The 15,018-nt window shown below is 35.9% G+C and overlaps 1 non-coding gene across 1 annotated transcript; it reads right to left on the bottom strand.

Annotated features, from left to right (window-relative positions):
• Nucleotides 1-13,952: 13,952 nt before the first annotated feature.
• On the bottom strand, nucleotides 13,953-14,055 carry LOC113764256. Its single transcript, XR_003467537.1, has one exon. It is a non-coding gene; the product is annotated as a small nucleolar RNA R71 (small nucleolar RNA).
• Nucleotides 14,056-15,018: the final 963 nt, after the last annotated feature.

The following is a 15,018-nucleotide window of genomic DNA, read 5'->3' as shown; positions in this document are numbered from 1 at the left end:
TAGGAAATTTTGAGGGGACAAAAATCAAAAAACAAAATAAAAGATTGAGGGCTTTGGGCGGCTAGGGTATGAGGAGAGAAACCAAGCAAAAGAAGGGATAGGGGGGCCAGCTGAGTTGGAGAGACAGAGAGAACAGAGAGAGAACTCTCGGATAAGGAAGCAAGGAAACTGGGTGAAAAAAAAAAAAGAGGGACGGCTGAGGGAGAATCTAGGTGACAGCTGAAAGGTAGATGGAATAGAGTGTGGCGGCTAAGTGAGGAGGAGGAAAAGAGAATCTGGTTGGCGGCTGAAAAGGAAAAACTAAAAAGAAAAGAGGGTTGCGGGGAGAGCTTACGAGGATGGACGAGAGGGGTAGAGAGCATAGTAGAGGCGGCGGCTAGGTTTTAAGAAAAGAAAAACCTACGGCTGAAAGAAAAGAAATAGAAAGAAACTAAAAAAAAAAGGAGATCTAGAAAAATCAGGGGAGTTTTCGGGTGAGGCAAAATGAGAGAGAGAGAGAGAGAGAGCTGAGAGTTTCGGGGTAGCAAAGAAGGAAACTAGAGGAAAAAGAAAAGAAGGGAACCAAGAAGGAGGCAAGGGAGAGTTTCGAGCAAGGGCAAAAGAACCAGAGGAAGAAAGCTTCGGCAAAGTGAAAGGAAAAATTGAAAAAAAAAAACAGAGCAACTGGAGCAGCCACCATCTCGCCTGGGTCCGCCATTGCCGCTCGTGAATGGACATCATGAGAGGCCACTGTAAGTTAATCTCCTCCTTTACATTTCAGTTTTCATTCGAACATAAACTCTGAAAGTTTTTAGAGCATGTTTGCTGTGGTTTGCCGTGAGCTTGTTGTTTCAATTTCATGTTGTTTGTTCATGGTTCTGTTGAATACACATGTTTGGTATGTTGATTGGACTGAAACCTGTGTTTCTGATGAATTTTTGGGGCCGATTGTAGTCTCGATGGAGCAAATGATTGATGAAATTTTTAATGCCCTTAACTTGTTCGATGAAATGCTTGAGTGAAAATTCTATTTGATAGATGATTCATCTGCACTTTGCGTGTTAAGAAAATGGAAAGACAGTAAGTTCAATGTTTTGTCAAAACATAGAATCTGTTTTTCATAGTAGAAAGGATAGTTTTGATCCTGAGGGGGCTTGTGTGCGGCACCTTTTCTGTTTTGCCGTTTCATATTTTTCCCTTTTTGTATGAATTCAAATTAATGTTAGGAGAGGGAATTTCTTTTTATGGATTTCGTTGTTTGTTGGGAATGGCTAGCAGTTTTCGTGTGCATGCATGAAAAACAAAAGAAAAAATTGTATTTTAACCCCTTAATTTGTGTTTAATTCTACTATGGACTAGAAAATTGGAAAAATCAATCAAATTGGCCCCTTTAGCTTCTTTAATTATTTCAATTGGGTCCTTGTTTGTTTCAATTTGATGAATATGAGTTGTTTAGTTTATTTGAATGCTTTGATTCAATTTCATGTTTATTTCCATTTCATGTGATTATTTTGTTAATTAAAGTGATGCATTGACCTTTTCTTTGTTTTTTGAGGGTAAATAAGTAATTTCATTTCATTAGAGCACCAACTCAAGGGAGGTACACTCTATCCCTTATTTTGACTTCATTTGATCCTATGTGCCCTTATGTGGCTTTATGTGCTCAATTGCATGCCTTTTGAATGTTTTCATTTTATATATTTATTTATTCGTTTTATTTGTTTTAATTTAGTATATTTATTTTAGTTTATTTTATTTTATTTTTAATCATTTGAAAGGCATTTAAATGCTGAGTTGTAATAGTTAGGGGGTTTATTTATTTATTTATTTATTTTTATTCTTTCCCCTTTTAGATTGTAGTAGGGCCTCCCAAATGTAATTGTTAGGGTTTTATTTGCTTTATTTGCCTTGTGTGTTTTTGCATGCTTATTTGTTATGTGTTATCGGCTTTCTTAGGGTCTTGCATCTAGATAAGCGTGCTTATGTGCTACGTGGTATGTGAAAATATGTGCCTTGCATGTCTATTTGCTTGTAGTATTATATTTGATTATGTGGATGGAATGCACGTTACCGTGGCTAGTCCAATGCTAGTCATGGTCTTCCCCTCGAGCTCTTACAATGTCCAATGCTTGTGAGAGAGCGCTAGTTAAGGGCTAGTCCAATGCTAGACCCAATAGAGCCGTCCCCCTTTCGCTAGTGTCATATTTGCATGCCTCACTGCAACTTCATGCATATTTTCATTTTAGTATTTCTAATTTCTGCATGCTCCCCTCACCTTTCCCTTACACATTTAGGATTGCATTCTCATTTTTTAGACTAGCTCATTTGCTTGCATAGGTTAGGGAGTCACCCTTCTGGTAAGGGAAACGGACGAGTTTGGCTACACATAGCCTTAGCACGCTTGTTTTCTTTCTAACCAAAAGGCAAATCAAAAGTCATGACTTAGGGTCTCCCCGTATCCGTCTTGCTTGCATTCCTCTAGGGCTCATGCGTTTCTAAGGCACATTACCATTTGCACACTATCACCTTACCCACTATCACTTTGCACTCTCACTTTACATATCGTCATTTTGCACATTGCTACCTTACATATTTTTCACTTCACACTTCACACACCATCACTTTACCCATTTTTTCACTTTTCACTTCACACACCATCACTTTACACACTATCATTTTTTTTACGTTTTCACCTTACACAATCTCATCCTACACATTCTCACTTCGCACACTACCACTTTACACATTCTCACTCTTCACACTATCATTTTACACTCTCTCACATTCGCACATTTACACTTTACATACTCATTTGCACCCTTGCACTTTACACACCCATTTGCACACTTGCACTTTGCACATTTGCACCTGGCACTCGTTTTTACACTCCAAGACATTTTCGCACACTCTCATTTTTTTCTCTTTATTACTTGAGCATTCATTTGCATTTATTCGTGACCTCTTTGAGGGTTCACCATTGGCTATCACAATTCATGTGATTAGGACCAATCGAGCCTCTAAAGAGACATTTTATCCTTTTCAAACCACTCATTAGATTTAGATTTGCATTCATGTTAGACGCATCCAAAATGCAATACATCTTTTGGGTAGAAATAGGAAAATTGTCACTAAATCACGCAACTAGTTTAGATTAGGGTAAAAGGGTGCCTTAGACTTTGTCTTTGCCTTCCCTTCCATCAACCGTGACCCCCGAACTCGTCTCTTTGATTTTCGTAGACTAGGAGTCATCTTAAAAGGTTTTTTGTTTCATTTTTTCAAAAACTACTTTTTGGGTGACTTGGTACACCCCAACTTAATACAAAGTGGCGACTCCTACTTTTATGTTTAAAAACCTTTTTAGATTATCATTTTGGCCAAACCGTCGCTTTTAAAAAGTCCCATGGCCTTTTCCTTTATTTCTCACATTCACACATTTCACACATTTCATGCACACTACACATTATGACTTCAAACAACTTTATTTTCCTTTTTCTCAAAAAATGGGGCGCGACAGTTGGTGACTCCACTGGGGACTTCCTAAGTGGGTCCGAGCACTTAATTTGGTTATTCTTTTCCTCTTCTATCCTTTTCATGTATTACTTTTGGATGTTTAGGGTCGCATTTTTTTTTCTTGTTTAGAATTTTTGCATTTTCGCGCGTATCAACTCACACCCTCACCCATTTGCGTACGATTGATTTGATGGATAGATGGTTTATTTATGTTATCCCACGCTTTGCATTGCATTGGGATGGGGGGATATTACCCTAGGGTCTCGCGTTGGTTCTCGATCCCTCCCCTCCAAACGGAGCACTAGCATACGTGCATACGCTTTATTTTTTATCCCTCATTTATTTTTCTTTTAGTGGCTTGTCACGCCACTCCTCCCTATTAGGATTAAGCGACCAACTTGGACGTGTGATCGCGACACGATGTGTGCGTAGCATGATCCGAGGGGTCACTCAATCTTCCATTCTAAGCTTTGGGTGATAGTCTTTAGCTTTTAGTCGAAGGTTGAGAATTTTTGATAGATTCACTCAGACATGTAGTCGTGACACGATGTGTGCGTAGCAGTGTCTGGGGAATCACTCGAGCCACCGACAAAGAACCTTGGGATTGATGACCTTTGGTTTCCAAGTCTAAAGGCTCGGGGACCTAAAACCTATCGAGTCTAGATGCATTAGTAAGCCAATACCTCATGCATCCATGATAGTTTACCTAGGGTAGAGTCTGCCTTACCCTATTAGGGACACTATTCACGAGGGGAGGGATCCAACGCCTCTTTTCCTTTTATTGCTTTATCTCTTTGTATTACTTTGCTACAATGTGTTATGTGTATTTATCTGATTAAACTAACCTTTCTTGGTTTTTGTCTCCATTGCATTCATAAGCCGTAGAAAATAAGAGTTCTGGCATGGTACTCTCTAAGAGCCACCCTGCTATAACACGTTTAAATGCATTGCATTTGTAGCGTAATAACATATCATTTTAGGCTTACCCCGGCGATTAAAAGGGGATCCTTTTAGGTTACATTTCATATTTATTCGCTTTGATAAAATGGCATCATGCATAAACCCTTGAGAGGGAATGCCACGTAGGGAATCCCGTGTTAGGAATAAGCCACCTTATGTTTCGGATATATAATCCAATGAGACTTGCACGTTTATGTTTCTTGTACCTTCCAAAGGAGTAGTGCACAAGGTAAGGTAGGATCCGATCTTTTTCCATGATCATAGAACAAATTTTGCACATTAGAATATGAATATCTAACAATCATTTTTTGGCCATTTATCAAAAACTGGTAAAAATCCCTTGCGTAAAGAACATTAATTTACAAACGATCCCTCATTGTTGAGATGATAAAAATATCGAGGCCAAATCTTGATTTTAGAAGGCTCATAGACTAATGTATCGCAATGAATTTTTGAAACTACCAATAGGTAGACAATTCAATAAACCATCATTTTCATTCAATTCATTTGATCAAATTATCCATCAAATTCATCCAATCTATTTGGTCAATTCATTCATTTTTAGGACAATTCGGTTAATTTTGAATAAATCATCATTCATTTGACCAATTTACCCCTTTTTAGGATGATCCGGTCAATTTTGAATAAATCATCAATTTCATTTGACCAATTTACCCTTTGTAGGGTGATCTGATCAATTTTAAATAAATCATCGATTCCATTCAATTCATTGGACCAATTTATCTATTTTTAGGGTGATCTGATCAATTTTGAATAAATCATCAATTCCATTTAATTCATTGGACCAGTTTATCTATTTTTAGGGTGATCTAATCAATTTTGAATAAATCATCAATTTCATCTTATTCATTTGACCCGCTTATTCCCTTTAGGGTTTAAGTCTAAGGTTCACTGAATAGATTAATCGAGACATTGCAATCCTTTCAAGAGTAGACTCTTTTACACATCATTTTATGTGTTGATCAAATCAAGCAATCCATTCGGATTTTGTCCTTATTTTTAGGACAAATGTCTCTTCTCACTCCAATTGACCAAATTTGTTAAAATTATTTTTCACTCAATAAGTTGGTCGGATTCATCAGGTATTGTATAGTGCCTACTCCGGAAGATTGCATTTTCATACTAGGCCTACCCTTGGCATAAAAAGGACTCCCCCATAGGACATGCATACCGATTTTACAATTTTACTTACTAACTTTGGGTATTTTTTTTCTTTTTATTTTTTCCCTCTCCCCTGCATTTATAAAAGATGTTTCAAGAAGGTGGAAATATTTTTCTATATCTGATAACGATTTTTATAGAATAAATTTTGAAAATGACAATTATCACTTGATTTTTGGACAGACCCTACAATTTGAAGAATCTATCTGGAGGCGCTAGGCTAAAGCACCTAAGAGACTTCATAATTGTTTGTCAAAGAGAAAATTTTTGTTTATTTGATTTGTTAATACATTTTGTTCCAAAAGAAAAGGAGACAAAAGTGTGTATATGTGGAGCTCTTTAGAAGTTTTTCTCTTCTCATTTGCATTATGATTGAACAAGAAATTTTGTTTCAAACTTTTCTAGTAATCAAGTTTTTTATTTAGACAATTATTGTCTTGTATATATTCATGTACATTTCATTCTTTATTTTGTTCATTGGAGATTCCGTGATAAATTTTAAGAAATAAGACCAAATTGAGATTTTTCAATCTCTTGCCTGAAAATTCGCAAGTGTATGTTTTCTAAAATCTTTGCATATGCTAGATTAGTGATCCAAACTGTACAATAAGAGTGCTCGGAATTAAAAGAAGCCACTCAAACTGATTGATCTGTTTTGAAAGACCCAATGCAATACCCTTTTTCTCCTTCACTGTACAATTCATATTTTGCCCACTTTTATTAACCCCAAAATAAAATCAGTCACATTGTTTGATAAGTTGCAAATTGGGGCAATCTTTCATTGAAAAATGTTCATTGTGTCTAATCAAATTCAATCCACATTTAAGTGAAAGAAAAAATGTACATTATTCTTATTTGTTTTGAAAATTTGGAATGATACTTCAAGCGTTCGTTTCTTTATCTCTACAGATTTTATCATTTGCTCTCCCATTTGAGCCTTTAAAAAAAGAATAATTTCGTTTCAAATAAGAGTCTTAATGATCACTACCCTACATTGGAAGATTTTCAAATATCAAAAGGGAGTAGATTCTCAATGAGCGTTTCGTTATTTTGGTTGTCATGAAGCGTAAGAATGATACTTTGGCCATCGTTTCTACAATCTAAACACTATTTACCCCTTGCATCCTCATTTGAGCTAAAATGGGTGGTTCATTTCAAAAGCACTTATGATCGCACCCCACATTGGGGAAGAAGATTGGAAAATTCTGCAAAAAAAAAAAAGAAAAAAAAGAGGAAAGAAAAAGGAAGAGTATTGTCTGATGGATCACTTATGTTTCGCAGATATGATTAAATAGAAGTCTTCTTTAGTCAATTAATTCAGATACATGCAAGAAATTTCGCATTAATGAAAGTTTTCTTTCAGAATTAATGTAGGGAACGGAATAAAAAGTCAGACCCCTCTTCTTTTCCAATCAAACATTCTATCTCTAGTTATCCCTTTTGAATCTTCAGAATAAAATACTTCGTTTGACAATCCCTGAGTATCGCAAACCCCACACTAGGGCAAAATTTAATTTTTGAAGGAAGGCCGGAAGAAAAAAGAATGAAAGAAAAGGAAAACCTCAGTCAAAAATAAATTGAGGCAAATTTTGAAAAGTTTCAAAAGATGAATGGAATGACGGAAGGCCAGAAAAAAAGGGGAAAAAAATAAAAGAGAAAAGAACCTCAGTTGAGAATAAATTGGGGCAAAAGTTTGATTTAACCCTAAAATAGGGTTGTCGCAACAATACGATTTCAGATCATTTTAACCATTTTTGAAATCTGCCTTCAAGCCTTAACTTTTCTAAGCACCCCACCTGACCCCATTACAAAAGCCGAAAGTCCTGACTTCTGTTTTTTGCAATATCTCTGTCAAGAAATTTGCTAATTAATTGGCAAGTGATGTTCATATACTGATGCTAAGAAATTTTTTAGATGTATTTCTGAATTGATTAGGTATGAGGTTGATACTGCTTATCATGTGAAAACTCGCAAGAACGTTTTTTTTTAAAAAAAAAAAAAAAAGAGAGAGAAAGAGAAAAAAAAAAGGAAAAAAGCAAAAAGAAATGCAAAAAGATTCGATGCTGAAGTCCCTGTTGAGTGATGATAAAAGTCAAACAAAATCCCAGATCTTGGAGTCCAAAATTGAGGCAATTTTAGAAATGCGATTTTCAGTGTAATGTCCTTAAAATCTTATATCTTTAACTATCGTTTTCAAGTCACATTACAAGCTCATAAAGTCCATCGTTGACTTATCCTTCATGACAACTCGAAATAAGGATCATACTGCTAAAGAATCCATCAATCATTCGGGATCATAAGGCCATAACCGATTTTCACATGCTTAGCTGTCGTTTCTACCCATATGTTACAAACTTATATAAGTTCTCTTAAGAAATAAGGGTGACAAACTATTTGCTTTCACTAATATGTGATATTGAAGGGATTACATACAATTTTGGCACAAAAATAAGACAAATCCTGACCTCTCATTTCCCTTAACCCCTTCAAAATCAGAAATAAGATCACTTGATTGGTGCTGAAAGACGAGCTAACAAGAAATGGTGACTCATTATCATAAGCATCGATGCTAAAGTGAGGAAGAAATCTTCTGTAATTTGATATTATTTTGAGAAATTCATCATGAAATTTTTTGTATGAGTTTAAGCAAGACATTTAATTTTCTTCACATTATATGTTAGGAAATATAGTTTCTTACTTTGTTCAAATAAATAGAGAGTCATCCGAACAAAATTTTTGCAATCGAATGGGTCCACATTGGGGCAAATTTTTATTTGTGAGATTTTGTAAAATAAGCCCAAATTGGGGCAAATTTTTATTTGTGAGATTTTGCAAAATAGGCCCACAGTGGGGTAAATTCTTGTAACACATTTGAGAATTTCATCCAAGAGTCAAATAAGATATTTTTGAATCAATCATACTGTTCTTTACATGAGTAGTAGGTGCATCAATTCAAAAAAATAATAATAAATAAAAAATAATAATTTTAAGTGCATAATGTACTTGGGTAAGCCCCCTGTGCAGGTATTCATGGCTGAAATCGATGAAAAAGCATCTAGTGATGTAGAAGGTCGATACCGAAGAAAGAGAAGAAAGAAGGAAAAAGGACCCTACACTGGGGCAAATTATTTTTGAAAAGATTCTCTCGAACAAAAATCAAAAATAAAAAATCAATCAAAAATAAAAAAAATTCAAAAAGTCAGAAATAAAAAATCAAGTTCAAATTCTTGTTTTTTGGAAAATCAAATTTAATTTCTTGTTTCTTGACAAATTAAATTTAATTTCTTTTTGAAAGATTATCACGGCAGATTCGGGTTTAATCCCACTGACCGATTATCATGGCAGACTCGGGTTTAATCCCACTGATCGATCATCAAGGCGGGCTCGGGTATTATCCCACTGACTGATTATCACGGTAGGCTCGGGTTTAATGGTTTAATCCCACTGATCGATTATCAAGGCAGGTTCGGGTATTATCCCACTGACCGATTATCACGACAGGCTCGGGTTTAATCCCACTGACCGATTATCAAGGCAGACTCGGGTTTAATCCCATTGACCGATCATCAAGGCAGGCTCGAGTGTTATCCCACTGACCAATTATCAAGGCAGGTTCGAGTTTAATCCCACTGACCGATTGTCAAGGCATTTCATTTATATTGCCACTAAACATGGGTTAGTCCCACTAGTGAGCATTTCATTTACATTGCCACTAAACATGGGTTAGTCCCACTAATGAGTATTTCATTTACACTGTCACTAAACATGGGTTAGTCCCACTAGTGAGCATCCCATTTTAAATTTCTTACTCGGGTCAGCCCCATTTTAAATTTCTTGTTCGGGTCAGTCTCGTTTTAAATTTCTTGTTTGGGTCAGTCCCATTTTAAATTTCTGGCTCGGGACAGTCCCGTTTTAAATTTCTCGTTTGGGTCAGTCCTATTTAGTCCCATTTTAAAATTTTTTGTTAAAGGGGTCAGTTCTCATTTCAAAAGCGTCAGTCGTTCGAGTAGTTTGCAGCAGAATAATCACAGGTGAGTATTTGGTGTCTACGTCTTTGTCTCGAATTTTTTCGAAACTCAGACAAAGAGAGGCAAATTGTAGACACCAAATTTTTAATTTAGTTTTATTTACTATTATTTTTATTTTTCATTGGTTAAAAGTTAATTATTATTCATTTCTAATCTCTTAGTTTTTATTTTAGACATTTTTAGTATAAATTTTCAGAGAAAGAAAATTTCCACAAAAAAAGTTGTTTTAATCATTTGTTTGTTTACTTAAATTAATTTTTGAAGGAAAAAATATAATATGTGAATAGGTGGAATCTTGCATGTGGGACAAATGTCCTCATTATAAGTTGACAACACAACACCTAAGGGGTGAGGTGTCTAGACACTTGGTTGGTTTAGGAAATTTTGAGGGGACAAAAATCAAAAAACAAAATAAAAGATTGAGGGCTTTGGGCGGCTAGGGTATGAGGAGAGAAACCAAGCAAAAGAAGGGATAGGGGGGCCGGCTGAGTTGGAGAGACAGAGAGAACCGAGAGAGCGCTCTCGGATAAGGAAGCAAGGAAACTGGGTGAAAAAAAAAAAAAAAAAGAGGGACGGCTGAGGGAGAATCTGGGTGACAGCTGAAAGGTAGATGGAATAGAGTGTGGTGGCTGAGTGAGGAGGAGGAAAAGAGAATCTGGTTGGCGGCTGAAAAGGAAAAACTGAAAAGAAAAGAGGGTTGCGGGGAGAGCTTGCGAGGATGGACGAGAGGGGTAGAGAGCATAGTAGAGGCAGCGGCTAGGTTTTGAGAAAAGAAAAAACTACGGCTGAAAGAAAAGAAATAGAAAGAAACTAAAAAAAAATGAGATCTAGAAAAATCAGGGGAGTTTTCGGGTGAGGAAAAACGAGAGAGAGAGAGAGAGCTGAGAGTTTCGGGGCAGCAAAGAAGGAAACTAGAGGAAAAAGAAAAGAAGGGAACCAAGAAGGAGGCAAGGGAGAGTTTCGGGCAAGGGCAAAAGAACCAGAGGAAGAAAGCTTCGGCAAAGTGAAAGGAAAAATTGAAAAAAAAAAAACAGAGCAACTGGAGCAGCCACCATCTCGCCGGGGTCCGCCATTGCCGCCCGTGAATGGACATCGTGAGAGGCCACTGTAAGTTAATCTCCTCCTTTACATTTCAGTTTTCATTCGAACATTTCAGTTTTCATTCGAACATAAGCTCTGAAAGTTTTTAAAGCATGTTTGCTGTGGTTTGCCGTGAGCTTGTTGTTTCAATTTCATGTTGTTTGTTCATGGTTCTGTTGAATACACATGTTTGGTATGTTGATTGGACTGAAACCTGTGTTTCTGATGAATTTTTGGGGCCGATTGTAGTCTCGATGGAGCAAAGGATTGATGAAAATTTTAATGCCCTTAACTTGTTCAATGAAATGCTTGAGTGAAAATTCTATTTGATACATGATTCATCTGCACTTTGCGTGTTAAGAAAATGAAAAGACAGTAAGTTCAATGTTTTGTCAAAACATAAAATCTGTTTTTCATAGTAGAAAGGATAGTTTTGATCCTGAGGGGGCTTGTGTGCGGCACTTTTTCTGTTTTGCCGTTTCATATTTTTCCCTTTTTGTATGATTTCAAATTAATGTTAGGAGAGGGAATTTCTTTTTGGGGATTTCGTTGTTTGTTGGGAATGGCTAGCAGTTTTCGTGTGCATGCATGAAAAACAAAAGGAAAAATTACATTTTAACCCCTTAATTTGTGTTTAATTCTACTATGGACCAGAAAATTGGAAAAATCAATCAAATTGGCCCCTTTAGCTTCTTTAATTATTTCAATTGGGTCTTTTTTTGTTTCAATTTGATGAATATGAGTTGTTTAGTTTATTTGAATGCTTTGAGTGATTCAATTTCATGTTTATTTCCATTTCATGTGATTATTTTGTTAATTAAAGTGATGCCTTGACCTTTTCTTTATTTTTGGAGGGTAAATAAGTAATTTCATTTCATTAGAGCACCAACTCAAGGGAGATACACTCTATCTCTTATTTTGACTTCATTTGATCCTATGTGCCCTTATGTGGGTTTATGTGCTCAATTGCATGCCTTTTGAATGTTTTCATTTTATATATTTATTTATTCGTTTTATTTGTTTTAATTTAGTATATTTATTTTAGTTTATTTTATTTTATTTTTGATCATTTGAAAGGCATTTAAATGCCGAGTTGTAATAGTTAGGGGGTTTATTTATTTATTTTTATTCTTTCCCATTTTAGATTGTAGTAGGGCCTCCCAAATGTAATAGTTAGGGCTTTGTTTGCTTTATTTGCCTTGTGTGTTTTTGCCTGCTTATGTGTTATGTGTTATCGGCTTTCTTAGGGCCTTGCATCTAGATAAGCGTGCTTATGTGCTACGTGCTATGTGAAAATATGTGCCTTGCATGTCTATTTGCTTGTAGTATTATATTTGATTATGTGGATGGAATGGACGTTACCGTGGCTAGTCCAATGCTAGTCATGGTCTTCCCCTCGAGCTCTTACAATGTCCAATGCTTGTGAGAGAGCGTTAGTTAAGGGCTAGTCCAATGCTAGACCCAATAGGGCAGTCCCTCTTTCGCTAGTGTCATATTTGCATGCCTCACTGCAACTTCATGCATATTTTCATTTTAGTATTTCTCATTTCTGCATGCTCCCCTCACCTTTCCCTTACACATTTAGGATTGCATTCTCATTTTTTAGACTAGCTCATTTGCTTGCATAGGTTAGGGAGTCACCCTTCTGGTAAGGGAAACGGACGAGTTTGGCTACACATAGCCTTAGCACGCTTGTTTTCTTTCTAACCAAAAGGCAAATCAAAAGTCACGACTTAGGGTCTCCCCGTATCCGTCTTGCTTTCATTCCTCTAGGGCTCATGCATTTCTAAGGCACATTACCATTTGCACACTATCACCTTACCCACTATCACTTTGCACTCTCACTTTACATATCGTCATTTTGCACATTGCTACCTTACACATTTTTCACTTCACACTTCACACACCATCACTTTACCCATTTTTTCACTTTTCACTTCACACACCATCACTTTACACACTATCATTTTTTTTACGTTTTCACCTTACACAATCTCATCCTACACATTCTCACTTCGCACACTACCACTTGACACATTCTCACTCTTCACACTATCATTTTACACTCTCTCACATCCGCACATTTACACTTTACATACTCATTTGCACACGTGCACTTTACACGTGCACTTTTACATACTCATTTGCACCCTTGCACTTTACACACCCATTTGCACACTTGCACTTTGCACATTTGCACCTGACACTCGTTTCTACACTCAAAGACATTTTCGCACACTCTCATTTTTTTCTCTTTATTACTTGAGCATTCATTTGCATTTATTCGTGACCTCTTTGAGGGTTCACCATTGGCTATCACAATTCATGTGATTAGGACCAATCGAGCCTCTAAAGAGACATTTTATCCTTTTCAAACCACTCATTAGATTTAGTTTTGCATTCATGTTAGACGCATCCAAAATGCAATACATCTTTTGGGTAGAAATAGGAAAATTGTCACTAAATCACGCAACTAGCTTACGCTAGGGTAAAAAGGTGCCTTAGACTTCGTCTTTGCCTTCCCTTTCATCAACCGTGACCCCCAAACTCGTCTCTTTGATTTTCGTAGATTAGGAGTCATCTAAAAAGGTTTTTACTTCATTTTTTCAAAAACTACTTTTTAGGGTGATTTGGTACACCCCAACTCAATACCAAGTGGTGATTCCTACTTTTATGTTTAAAAACCTTTTAGAATATCATTTTGGCCAAACCGTCGCATTTAAAAAGTCCCATGGCCTTTCCATTTATTTCTCACATTCACACACTTCACACATTTCATGCACACTACACATTATGACTACAAACAACTTTATTTTCCTTTTTCTCAAAAAATGGGGCGCGACAGGTGGATCAAATGCAAAGGGTTTTGAGAGACTATCCATTGTTGAATGAATTCGGAGCACAAACAAACATAGTAAGGTTGGCCATAAATGCAAACAACATTGAAATCAAACTCGCTCTCGTTCAAATGATCCAAAAAAAATCAATTTAGAGGAAACACAAACATGCATCTAGCCAACTTCACAGACCTTTGTGGTACAAGTAAAGTAAATGAAATAAGTGATGATGCAATTAGTTTTAGGTTATTTTTATTTTCACTTTGTGACAAGGCAAACGTATGACTAAATTCATATCCACCCAATACTTTTACTACATTGAGTGAAGTGTCTAAAATATTCTTAAATAAATATTTTTCACCCAATAAAATGGCTAAATTTCATATGGCTATTACAGGTTTTACTCAACACGAAGGAAAGTTATATGAAATATGGGAAAGATTCAAAGAGTTTCAAAGGAGATGTCCACATCATGGCCTTCCGAAATGGTTGATTGTTCAAATTTTCTATAATGGTCTTACCTTTCAAACCAAGATCACTATAGATTTCGCTGTTGGAGGAGCACTTATGAAAAAGTCACCTAAGGATGCACAAAAGTTGATAGAAGAAACAGTCTCGAATAATTATCAATGAACAAATAAAAGAGATAAGCCAAGAAAACTGGCTAGTATGTATGAGGTGGATATTTTAAAATTTTTAAGTGCTAAATTGAAAAATATTTTTAATTCTTGAATGGATAAATTTGAGAAATTGCTTAGTAGACAAGGTGGGACGAGTACAAGTTCTACTATAAGTGTTGCTTTATACTCTAATTGTGGTGGAAATCATGATGATTCTAATTGTTTCAATGTTGAGCGAGTTCAATATGTCAATTATAACCACCCATTTCAAAATAACTTCTTTTTCCAACACTTACAACCCTAGGTGAAAAAATCATCCCAATTTAGGATGGAGGGATCAACCTAATCAAAACAGTCCAACCAATCCACTGAATTTCCTACAAAAACAAGCACCATTTGAGTTAAGACCAAATTGAAAAATTGCTCTTGAGCAACATGTCCAAAACACAAATGAGAGGATTGATAAAGTTGAGAGAACCATGATGAACTTGTTTAGGAATTTACAATTCTAAATAGGTCAAATTGCCAATTCTATCAATCCTAAACAATCGGGTGAGTTACCTAATAAAAGTGAGGTTAACGCTAAAGAACATGTTAATGTAAAATTTTAAAGAGACCTATCCTTGGTGAGTATAGTGGAGGATTAGTTAATGAAGGGGTAAAAGAAAACCAAAATGATCATGTTTTAATTAATGTTGATATGCCTTTTTCTAATGTGTTTTTCAAGAATGCTATTAAATCTATTCCTTTTCCCGATGGGTTGAAACAAAGCAAAAAGGAGAAGGAATTTAAAAAAGTTGGTCAAATTTTTAGAAAAATTTG

The sequence above is a fragment of the Coffea eugenioides genome, chromosome 2, assembly GCF_003713205.1.
Source record: "Coffea eugenioides isolate CCC68of chromosome 2, Ceug_1.0, whole genome shotgun sequence".
Taxonomy (NCBI): Eukaryota; Viridiplantae; Streptophyta; class Magnoliopsida; order Gentianales; family Rubiaceae; genus Coffea; species Coffea eugenioides.
The sequence above is the reverse complement of the archived record's forward strand: the minus strand, read 5'-3'. Positions and strand labels throughout refer to the sequence as shown.